Source organism: Tenrec ecaudatus, chromosome 10, assembly GCF_050624435.1.
Source record: "Tenrec ecaudatus isolate mTenEca1 chromosome 10, mTenEca1.hap1, whole genome shotgun sequence".
NCBI classification, from domain to species: domain Eukaryota; kingdom Metazoa; phylum Chordata; class Mammalia; order Afrosoricida; family Tenrecidae; genus Tenrec; species Tenrec ecaudatus.
Window position 1 is genome coordinate 88,121,288 of NC_134539.1, and position 12,855 is coordinate 88,134,142.

A 12,855-nucleotide genomic window follows, 5' to 3' on the forward strand; every position below is an offset into this window, starting at 1 on the left:
ATGCAGGATGTATTTTCATTGTTACAAATTGAACATAATTAAAGCATAGTGATAAATCATAAAAACAATATGTAATTATAGATTGTGAAATATTTATTTCTCATGACAAATAAATGACATTTTGTCTTGAAGCACGGTGTAGCATGGGTAACAGTCTTCACGCCGGGTACTCGTATGTGGGCGTATCTGCATGTTGGTGGACTTGCCTGGAAACTGATAGAGGATCAGTGTCTCAGTTCCTAAGACCATTGAAAATATGTGTTTTCCGATGGTCTTAGGCAACCCCTGTGAAAAGGTGGTTCTACCCTCAAAGGGGTCGCAACCCACAGGTTGAGAACCGCTGCCCTAGACAGTATATCTTTTTTTTTTTTTTTTTTAGGGTTAGGGGTTAGGGTTAGCGTTAGGGTTTAGGGGTTTTTGTTAATGTTAGGGTTCTGTCTTTTTTTTTCGTGTAAAGATGTTTATTTGCACTGATGTTTGGAATATAGGAAGGAAGTAAGAAACTACAGATCTCAACTCCAAAGTGACAGTAAAGCAGGGACTGTCTGTGGCCTAGGAGGAAGGCCACTTCAGGTACCCTGGAATAGATTGTCCCCTGGACTACTCAATGTCAGTGCCACCAAGCAGAAACCGGAGGAATCAGGGCGTGAAGACCTTACTGGCTGCTGGCGAGCGCGCCGGAGGAGAAGGGTGTGTGTGTCTGTGTCCACCCGGCTGCATAGGGCAGGAAGCTGAGGCCCCCTCTTAAGGGAGAGGGAGGCTGATGGTGCAGGTCCAAGAACAAAAAGGGGTTTTTGGAGGTAGACTTTGACATTGAGTTAAAAAACAAGGCACATTATCTGTCTGTCTCCCTGTGGCCCCCAAGCCACTGGCCTGGCCCCTGATACTTCCTCTGTCCCCATAAAACCAAAGGGAATAAGGAGGGGAGGCAGGGAATTCTGAGGGTGGGGAATGCTTCAGTCATGAGACACCAGAAAAGCATGTGGTGACACTGCTGCTGCCTGCAGGGGGCGCAGGGCAGAGGACCCTGCAGGTGAGGGCAGGCAGCACAGGCACAGCCACAGAATGAGGCAGAGCCCAGAGAGGCAAGCAGTTCTCCAGCTCCTGACAGCCAGGCCTGGGCCCAAGGCAGGCCTTGGGAATGCACTTCCCAGAGGGAAGCGAGGAGCTGGCAGAGGAGGTGCCCGCGCCAGGGCCTCTCTCCCTGAGGATCTGGGGCCAGAGGTGGCCAGAGCTGCCGCTCTGTCTGCCGCTGCCAAAGGCAGGTTGGCACGAGGTTCTCTGGACTTGTGAAAGATCAGGGGGTGGGTGTGGGCAGGGAAAAACGAGACAGGAAACAGCCCTCGGGTGTGGGGGAGCAGGGGTGGGGGTCCCATCCAGAGGAGTTCTGGTTCTGGTAGATGGAAGCCTTCTCCTTCAACGAGTCCAGACCCAAGTGGCAGCTCCAACTTCCCTCAGGAGACTCCAACAGGGCCGGGGAAGACAGTACCTGTGGTGGCCACGGTCACAGTCAGAGCAGGACCCCGGCTCCTCCAGTTGGCCCTGCTTCTCGTTGATCTTGGAGTCCCCCAAGCAGAAGTGGCGGTAGTTGTAGGGCAGAGCCAGCCCATCGGGACCATCTTGGAGTTCTGTTCCTGGACCGCCAGGAACCAGGGCTGGGAGGCTGGGCATCTTCCTTGTCTTCACCCTCCTCCTCAGCCAAGTGGGAGTGGGCACGCTGGTCGCTGAGGCCCGGCCGGTTAGATGTCACAGGCACAGGGCTTGTCCCGGTCCTCCAGGGGAGCGGCGTCCAGCTTCTTCCGCACACACTGCTCACGCGTGTACCCTTGGCCTTCCCCTTGCCCCGGCACTGGGGCGCATCTTCCTTGTAGTGTCCATCATCTAGGTGGTCTAGGAAGTCTTCTCGTTCTAGGATCCACTTCCAGCCCGACTGCTGGTCACGGGAACCCGCCCAGGTCGTCGTCGTCCACTGGGGGTCGGGGCCACCTCGCTTCTCCAGGGGTCAGTGCGCAGCCGAGCCTCGAAGCTGCTGCCATCCTGCAAGATCAGGCCTTCCTTCTTCAAGGTCTGGTCTGTGTCTGGCTTAATGGAAGGGAAGGAACGTTGGGGATCTTCCCGGGGGTGGGCTCCTTGCTTTTTCCGCCAGCGCCGGGCAGGGTAAGAGTATAGCTGCCCAGGGGCCAGCCCTGGGCCCCATGCCGCCTTTCGGTCCAGATGTAGCGGTTGCTCTGGGCCACTCCGGTCTGTGAGTCCAGGAACGGCAGGTGCACGCTGCGCTCGGCACAGAGGCAGGCGTTGTAATTGCGGCGCTGCTCCATGGCGTCCTTGTAGGACTGCTCCCCAAGGTCAGGAGCTGCACGGCATTCTCCACCACAGCCGCCATCTGCCCTGCTCCTTTCCCTCAGGCTGGTGGGGGGCTGGCCCAGGGTGAGCAGCGCCAGGCACGAGCCCACTATATCTTTTAATAGCTGGGCACCATCAGCTTTCTTCACATTTGGTTAGGCACCCATTTTGTCTTCATCGATCGTGTCAGGAAGGTGAGCATCACAGATTGCCAGGTTATGAGAACAAAGTGTTCTTGTGTTGAGGGAAGACTTGAGTAGAGGCCCAATGTCCATCTGCTACCTTAACACTTTAACATATAAATATATGTACACGGGCCAATATCCCTATCATTATACATTAATATATTTACATATGTGCATGTGTATATTTTTACCTCTTTTGCCTCCTAGTTCTTTCCTCAATTTCCTTTTACTTTCCCACTATCATGTTCATCCTTTATTCAGCTCTCAGTAATTCCTCTCGGCTACATTACAATGGACCGAACACCACCAGGCAATCTATACCCTCTTTGCTGTCCGTTTTAGATCCCTTGTTATTCCCCTGGCCTAGAGTTTATTGACTCCCTGCTTCCCTTCCCCCACCTCCACATCTCCCATGCACCCACCCCCCTCAATCCCCCAGAACTGTTGGTCCCATTGCTTTCTCCTCTGGATTGTTTAGCCTGCCTGTCTTATATAGAGAGACATAGAATAATAATTTTTAAAGCCTATAAATAGTTCCCAGAGTACTTGCTGACTTTTATGAATGTCTTCCAACCAGATCTGGTGAGGTGCCAAATACTACCCCTGAGTAAAAAGTCTGGGTGCTTCGTGACTTTCCTTACCTTGCTGCTCTGTTGTGCTCCCTTCTTGATTTGTCCTGCTGTGGGAGGGTCAGACGGGCACACCTCCTGCACTGTGTCTCCAGTGTTGCAGCCCAGATTTTATACTCTCCATCTTTCTGTGCAAGCCTTTAGGAAATAATTAGACTTTTCAGGAATTACTGAACACTAGATCTGGATTGACACAAATCCTAGGAGGCCCAAGATGTCCCTATGGGTCACCAGTCAGAGTAGAGGTCTGTGAAATTCAGTTTACTAATAAGTCTTAGCTCAGGTTTATCTCTCAGTGGCTTCAGTGAGCCCCTTAGCCCATCCTATAGTGATTTCCCTTTATTCTAGAACACCAATTGAAATAGATATGTTAGCAACCAAAAGAATCCCCATTCTGGATCCCTGACATGTTGAGTGGGGGGTATGATTGTAGGAAAAGCTAAATAGAAGTCATTACGACTCCTTCTGCTTTGGAAAAATAGCAAACCAGAATCAACCCTGAATTCCTGGAGAGATTGCCAAGATTAGTGTCACCATCCAGGAGTTGAAGGGTGCAAGGGTGTTGATTTCCCATTCAACAACTCAATCGGCCTGTGCAGAAAATATCTTGGAGAATGGCAGTAAGTTATTGCTTAGTAAAGTTAGCCAGGTAGTAACTGGTTAGTTACTCCAATTGTAGCTATTGTCTCAGATATGGTTTCATCGTTTGAGCAAATTAATAACTCTCTTGATACCTGGTGTATAGTAAGTGATGTAGTTAATCAATGCCTTTTCTTGATTGATTCTTATTTGCTTTCAGCTAGCGAAGGCAATAACACACGTCCATTGTCCTTCTTCACAGCTATACCAACTCTCCAGCTCTGTTCCATTATTTACTCAACAGGGAACTCGATGGCCTTTCCCTATCAGGAGAAATCAGACGAGTCTGTGCCATTGATCAAATGATCACAATATATTGATTGAACCCAATGAGCAAGACACTATCAATAGCTCTAGGCATATTATAGGGTTTGCATGTGCCAGAGAACGGGGAATAACTGAACAAAAACGGAAGGGCCCGAGTAATGTTTCTGGGAGCGCAGGGGTGTAGAGCATGTGCAGATAGTCCTTGGCGATTAGCTACACCTGGCCCATCATGCAGCTGAAAAGGAGCAGCAATGCCTGGTGGATCTCTTTGCACTTTGGAGTGCGATACTCCAAGCTATTTATCAAATAAGCCGGAAAGCTTTGTTTTGACAGGACCACAGAACAAAAGAAGGTCCTGCAGCCGGGCCAGGCTGCCATGGAAGCCCCTTCGCCACGTGCGCATTTGATCTGACTGTTGCAATGGGGCTCGAATGGTCAGTGGCAGGTAGAGCTGTTGTTTGGAGTCTTTGGCAGACCCCTATTGGTGAGTCACAACGCTGTCCCTTAGAACTTGGAGGCAAAACCCTGTCACCCTCTGTAAATAACTGCTTCCATCTGGCTTATTGAGACTTTCTAGAGACTGAACTTGGCCAATGCCACTTGGCCACTTTGGGCTCCTCGTGCCTCTAAATTAAAAGGTAAAGAAGAAAGTTACTATATTGACAGATGTAAGTGATCTGAATACCAAGAGGAAATGGGACTGTTATATAATGGAGGTAAAGAAGGATATGTTTGTAATACAGAAGATTCCTTAGGGCATGCGCTGTGATTAAGTCAATGGAAAACTAAAACAACCCAATTCAAGTAAGGTTACTAATAGACTAGACCCTTCAGAAATTGTGGTCTCAGTCTCCCCATCCACCAGGCAAAGGACTGTAACAATCTGAGGTGCTTGCTAAGAGAAAAGTGTAATAGACTAATTATATGGAAAAATAGTTATAAATACCATCTAGGACCATATGACAAATTGAAAAAAATGAGGGCTGTAATTTTTTTTCAAAGACTTTGGAAAATAGATTTCAAGAGAGTGCTTGGCCTTCTTGGGAACTAACATATTAGTTTGACACTCATTATTTTGGGGATACAATTAACAAGACACAGCAGCACGGTGTGGACATGTGTACTTTCTGGTCCCGGGTTCCCACTCAGACGACAGAACTACCTTCATGTGTGGGTCACGTGGACCCAGGGCTCTCGAAGCAACCAGGGGTTAAAACTATGTGAGCTCCTCTCGTGGGGGAGGCTCTGAAATACTCTCAGGTGCATGAAGTTGATGAAGTAGTTCCTCCCGGCGACCAGCTGAGTCTTGCACTCCACTGCCTTAAACTCCTGAAATGTCTTGTTTTTTTTCTCTTCCAGCTGGGACTTTACCTCGTCTGTGATCTCTTGGATTTCCGTGGTGGCCGGCTTGGTGGCCGAGGTTCCTCCGCACATCATCTTGGCAGCGAGAATGGGGGCGGCTGGCGCAGAGCAGAAAAAGTAAGTGAACACAGGGTGGCCCAGAGGGATGACTCTCGAGGACTGTAATTTTTATGAGTATTTATTCCTTGTTTAATTACAAATGTTTGTGTGTATCATACCTATGGATGAAATATATACATATATAATCTATTATTTTCTCCTCATTCATTACTTATTATACAAAACAAGCCATAAAAAAGGCAAACCATAATTCCACGATGCTCACCTTCCCGACACAATCGCTGAAGACAAAGCAGGTGCATAAGCAAATGTGGTGAAGAAAGTTGATGGTGCCTGGCTATCAAAAGATATAGCATCTGGGGTCTTAAAGGCTTGAAGGTAAACAAGCGGCCATCTAGCTCAGAAGCAACAAAGCACACACAGAAGAACCACACCAGCCTGTGTGATCACAAGGTTTTGAAGGGATCAGGTATCAGGCATCAAAGAACAAAAAAATCATATCATTGTGAATAAGGGGGAGTGCGGAGTGGAGACCCAAAGCCCAGCTATAGGTAATTGGACATCCCCTTATGGAAGGGTCGCAAGGAGGAGATGAACCAGTCAGGGTGCAGTGTAGCAACAATGAAATATACAACTTTCCTCTAGTTCCTAAATACTTCCTCTCCCCCCTCCTGCACCCCACACTATAATGATCCCAATTCTACTTTACAAATCAGGTTAGACCAGAGGATGTACACTGGTACAGATAGGAACTGGAAACACAGGGAATCCAGGATGGCAAAGGTGGGAGGGTCGGGTGGAAAGGGGGAACTGATTACAAGGATCTACATATAACCTCCTCCCTGGGGGATGGACAACAGAAAAGTGGGTGAAGGGAGACATCGGACAGTGTAAGATATGACAAAATAATAATTTATAAATTATCAATTATTCATGAGTGAGGGGAGAGTGGGAAGGGAGGGTAAAAAATGAGGAGCTGATGCCAGGGGCTTAAGTGGAAAGCAAATGTTTTGAGAATGATGAGGGCAAAGAATGTACAAATGTGCTTTACACAATTGATGTATGTATGGATTGTGATAGAGTTGTATAAGCCCCTAATAAAATGATTTTTAAAAACTGCAAGCCTCCAACAACAAAGGTGGGGTGGTGGTGAGCATCACATCACCGTGAAAGAGGGGGAGTGCATGATGGGGACCCAATGCCCATCTGTAGACAGCTGGACACCCCTTCCAGAGGGGTAGTGAGGAGGAGATGGACCACTCAGGGTTCAGTGTAGCAACAATGAAACTAAAAACCTTCCTCTAGTTCCTGAACGCTTCCTCCCCTCCCAATCATCATGACCCCAATTCTACCTTGCCTTGCGGACCTGGTTATACCAGAGGATGTACAGTGGTGCAGTGGGGATCTGGAGGCACAGGGAATCTAGGACAGATGAACCCCTCAACACCAGCGGTGGGAGTGGCGACACCAGGAGGGAAGCGGGTGTAGAAAGGGAGAACCGATCTCGGAGATCTATGTGTAACCTCCTCTCTGGGAGATGGGCAATGGGGAGGCGGGTGAGGGGAGATGCCGGGGAGTGTAAGATAAGATATAATAATTATTTATAAACTATCAAGGGACCAGGAGTGGGATCGGGGAGGGAGGGGGATGGGGGGAAAAAAGGGAAACCGAGCTGATTCCAGGAACCCAAGTGGAAGGTGAATTATGAGAGTGACGAGTGCAACGAATGTATAAGGGTGCTTTGCTCAATTGATGTATGTACAGACTGTGATAAGAGCCTTATGAGCCCCAATAAAAAGATTTTTAAAAATTAAAAAAAAAAAGCTGCAAGCCATAAAAGTGTTGACTCTGTTTTTCAGTTGTTTGCATGCTAGTTATATCATGTTAGGTGCAAGTAACTGAAAGAACAAACCAAACTCACTGCCATCGAGTCATAGTCACCCTATAGGATGGGTAGGACTGCCCTTTGTGAGTTTCTGAGACTAGCTATTTACAGGAGTAGAAAGCCTGTCTTTCTCCCACAGAGTGGCAGGTTGTTTCAAACTAATGACCTTCTCGATCGCAGCCCAACGTGTAAATGCGACGTTGAAACTGACTTTATATGGGGGTTTGGGATGGCTTAAATAGATGCGTGGGGGTGCGAAGACGGCGAGTGGTGGTCTGTGCTGGTTAAGTTTATGCGTGAACTTCGTTAGGCTATGGTTCCCACTGGTTCTGCTTAATACTGGGATAGGAGCCATTCCCTGATGGAATTAATACAACGTGATCCTCTTCCGTAGAGTGGTCATTAGTAAAGACGGACTCAAACGGCAACTAACAACCATAGGTGTCAAGTGAGACTCTGGACCTTGCTCTTGATCTCGTGTCGAAAAAGCAAATGGGAGAAACGATGAAGTCAAAGAGCCGAACAGCAGTTTTCAAAGGGCAGCTTGAGAAGACTGTAATATAATCTAAGGAAAGCGTTATCGTGAAACATGCAAAGACCTGGAGTCAGTGAAGCTGAAAGGAAGGACATGCTCAGCAGATCTTACATAGAAGGAAACCTCCAAGCCGTGAGTTGGTGCCTTCAAAGACCCCGTGCGCGCCGGGTTGGGGTGCAATCCTCAAACCTCCTGGGAAAGACGCGCCTCTCTACTTCTGGGAACAGTTGCAGGCTCGGGAATGCTACACCTGGTCCTTTAGGGTGGCTAGAGTGAGTTTTGAAGTTTTTATGAATAAAATATTGCATGACACAAGAGACATCACAAGAAGACAGAGGAGAGAGGACATCCTGGCCCACTAAGCCCTGAGGATGATGTTCCTGCTCGGAGCAGACAATGCATGGGGAGGACTGTAGGGCCTCACCCATCACGGGACATGGTGTCCCTCACTGAACCATGATGCAGGGGTGGGGGACAGCACTGGAGACACAGTGCAGGAAGAGTGCATGGTCTGGCCCCATCATGCTGGGGTGAGGCACTGAGGGCATGCTGCAGAGCAGCAGGGGGAGCAGACTAATGAACCCCTGGGAAATACCCAAAACAGACATGGGAGACAGAGTGTGGTACCCCATCAGACTATGATCGTGGTGGCATATATACCACTGATGACATGGTTAGACCATGCTCACTCCATCAAAATCTTATCAGGTAGTGGAGACCACAAGAATGCTGTACCTGTGACAGACTGTGAAAACATGGAGAAATATTTGACCTGAAGAGGAGGAGATTTTTAACTTCCACACTGGACACCAACAAGGAAAAGCTGTTATGAAAACAGCATTCCCCTAAAAGCAGAGACCTTCCTGTCTATGATTTTGAAAATACTTCCCGTGAACCCATTCAGCAATGGTTCTGATTCAATGTTGGTCAGTAGAGTTCCATTTTCTTTTGCATAATTATTAGTTGGGGCAAAGTAGTGGGTAGGCACTGATATCTGAAAATCTTGTAAACACGATGTTGATCATCTTTAAAAAAAATAATAAGGCTCCAAGAATTGAGTGAATACCAATGACAATGTTTCCTCAATCTGCTGAAATACTGGGAACACTCACTGGTGTATGCCAAGAGATTGGGAGACAGTTTCCCGGCCAGTTGACTAGAAGAGAGCTATATTTGAACCCATTCTAAAGAAAGGTGACCCAACAGAGCATGAACACTATTAAACAATATCATTAATATGCATGTAAGTAAAAGTTTGCTGAAGATCATTCAACAACAGTTGCAGGAGTACATGGACAGGGATCTGCCAGAAATTCAAGCCAGATTCAGAAGAGGGTAGAGAATGGTAGGATACTAGAACACCACTTTTGATCAAGGATATAATAATAGAAAGAAAGTAAACAAAAATACAGAAGATCCCCTTCCCCCCAGAAGAATTTACTTCAGACAATAACAATGAAGCTGCAGCTAGGGGAGAGGGGCATGTCTGATCAGAGCACACGGGAGCAAATGAAGGGGTAGGAAGAGAAAGTGGAGCACAGCCTGGGCCATCAAGCCTTGAAGAGCAGCCAATCCACAGAGAAGACCATATGGCCGGCCCCACTATGAGACATGACATCCCTCACTGACCCATAGCCCTACAAGGGACAACACTGGAGACAGTGTGGGAATTGCACCCGATCTGACCCCACCACACCTAAGCGAAACACTGAGGGCATGCAACAGAACAGCAAGGGGAGCAGAACAAGGAAGTCCCCAGGGAATACCAAAAATAGATGTTAGGGCCAGAGATGGCACCCCATCAGACTCAAATGGAAAACATCATAAAGGTCAATAGATCTTGAACTATTTACGGGCTTTTTGTTTTGATCATTGGTTTGCTGTTATTGTTGTTTTGTTTTATTTTGTTGCTTTGGTTTGCTCTGCCTTATTTTTGTGCATATCATTATCGCTGCAGGTCTATCAAGATAAGATAGGTGGGATAAACAATATGGCGGAGAAAACAACAGGACCAATGGTTCTGAGGGGACATGTGAGAGGGGGAGGTAGGGAAAAGGTAGTGGTGTTAACAAACCCAGGGACAAAGGAACAACATGCAATCCAAAATCAGTGGTGAGAAGGGTTTAAGAGGCCTGGTAGGGCTTGATCAAGGGCAATGCAACTGAGAGGAGTTACTGAAAACCAAATGAAGGCTGAGCATGATAGTGGGACAAGAGGAAAGTCAAAGGAAATAGAGGAAAGAACTAGAGGTCTAAATACAGGCATGTACATATGTAAATATATTTATATATGATGATGGGGAATAGATCTCTGTGCATATATTTATAGGTTTAGTATTAAGGTAGCAGATGGACATTGGGCCTTCACTCAAGTACTCCCTCAATGCAAGAATACTTTGTTCTCTTAAAATGGCATTTCATGAAGCTAATATCCCTGATACCATTACTGAAGACGAATGGGTGCATAAGCAAATATGGTGAAAAAAGCTGGTGGAGCCTGGCTATCAAAAGATATAGCTCCTGGAGTCTTAAAGGCTTGAAGGTAAACAAGCAGCCATCTAGCTGAGAAGCAACAAAGGCCACATGGAAAAAGCACACTGGCCTGTATGATCATGAGATGTTGATGGGATCAGGTATCAGACATCAAAGACCCCAAACAAAATATCATATCGATGTGAATGATGGGAAAGGCAGAGTGGAGACCCAAAGCCCACCTGTAGACAATTTGACATGCCCCCACAGAAGGGTCACAAGGAGGAGATGAGCCAGTCAGGGTGCAGTATAGCACCAGTGAAACATACAACTTTCCTCTAGTTCAGTGGATCTCAACCTTCCTAATGTCACGACCCTTTAAAACAGTTCCTCATGTTGTGGTGACCCCCAAGCATAAAATTATTTTCCTTGCTACTTCATCACTGTCATTTTGCTACTGTTATGAAATGGGAAATTCCTGTGAAAGGATCATTCGACCCCCAAAAGGGGTCTTGACCCACAGATTGAGAATCGCTGCTCTAGGTCTTTAATGCTTCCTCCCCCCAACTATCGTGACCTCAATTCTACCTCACAAATCCGGCTAGACAAGCAAATGTACACTGGTACAGATAAGAGCTGGAAACACAGGGAATCCAGGGCAGATAAACCCCTTAAGACCAATAATGAGAGTAGTGATACCAGGTTAAGGAGAAGGTGGGGAGAGAAAGCGGGAACCGATCACAATGATCTACATAAACCTCTCCTCCGGGAACAAACAACAGAAAAGTGGGTGAAGGGAGACAGTGGTCAGTGTAAGACATGAAAAACATACTAATTTGTAAATTATCAAGGGTTCACAACGAAGGGAGGGAAAAAATGAGGAGCTGATGCCAAGAACTCAAATAGAAAATGTTTTGAAAATGATGACAACAAATGTACAAATGTGCTTGACATAATGTACGCACGTGTGAATTGTGCTAAGAGCTGTATGAGCCCCCAATAAAAATGAATTTTTTAAGAAAAGAAGATATGGGTGGAGTTTAACCTGCCAATCAGGTCGCAGCCTGACACCTCATTTGGTGGTGCCACAGAGATAAATGACTCGCTGGAGGCGGGTCACTCTCTCTCTCTGCCTTCACCTTCCTGTTGACCCCACGTGGAGACCTGTGTGAGCCTGGGAGATGAGTCCACCACCATTGGATCCATAAGACTTTGCATCTACCGGCCTGTGTTCTTAGTGTCCCCAGATTTGTTTCTCTTGTCGACCTGGCCTGACAACGTACAACAGAAGGAAACATTGTCTGGTCCTGCCCTATCTTCCCAATTGTTAATATGCTTTACTCCATTGTAATCTCTATGATTTTAGAGAGCCTTTTAACCTAAGGGACTCATCTTCCAGAACTATATTGAACTGTATCATGTTGTGACTATAGGGTTTTCATTGACTAATTTTTGGAAGGAGATCAACGGGCCTTTTCCCCAATCTGCCTTAGTCTGAGACCTCCATTGAAACCTTCCCGCCATGGGTGAGCCTGCTAGTCTTTGAATATTGCTGACATGTTCCAGCACCATGGTGACACACAAGCCACTAGTATATGAGTGGTGGTTCCGTGAGTGGTCATCTAGATGAACACTGGCCATTAGGGTCTGTTTTGCTCTATTCTCACCCACTCCTTTCCCACACCAGTTCCAAATAGAAAATTAGCCCCATGCACGTTCCCTTCCAGGGAAATTTGTCGGAGTCACTCCTCTGGACCCACCACCCCAGGTACACCCCTTCCTCCACCATTGGACCAGTCCTCCTATCAAGCCAACATTCAGGGCCACCAAGAAAAAGAACAATTTATACACATAGACCAGCTTTGCCATTGACACTGGTCCCTGATGGATGACAATGAGTGGCCACCGAGACCCACGCACGGGAGGAGCTCTGTACACATTGCTCTTGTGCCACAGATAAATGACGATGTTCCCTTCCTGTCGGGAGCAGATACAGGAATGGGGGTTGGCTAGGTGCTTGTGGCACACACATGGGCAGAGCAGAGAATATGCAGAATGGGGAAGGAGTTTCCTTGATAAAGGAAAAGACATTGGGGGTGAGCAAGCCCCAGTCTAGCCTCTGTTATCAGAACTCAAGTCTTCGGAGTAAGCGGTCCAGTGGAGGTGGAAGGCTGCACCATACACTGCTTCTCACACTGCCCAAGCTTCTATCTAGGGTCTGAAGGGAGCCTGCAGCCCCCAGAGGAGAGCCCACCTCCTTTCTGTCCCACAAAGGAGCTGTGGGGAGATTAGCACCACGGATGGCAGCCAACAGCTCCCAGACACCAACACAATCTGGGCTCTTGGTCTCCAGCCAACTCCTCCTCATCTACCTGTCTCATTGCCTGTCATCCCCTGCTGGTCTGCAGAAAGGAATGACCCCCCCCCCATCCTGTCACCCACATACCAGCTCTGGGAACGAACCCAGACAATAATCAAG

At 47.3% G+C, this 12,855-nt stretch overlaps 1 pseudogene; it reads right to left on the minus strand.

The window, feature by feature from the left end:
* Positions 1-1,297: 1,297 nt before the first annotated feature.
* Positions 1,298-2,383, minus strand: LOC142458600 (zinc finger protein ubi-d4 pseudogene; annotated as a pseudogene).
* Positions 2,384-12,855: the final 10,472 nt, after the last annotated feature.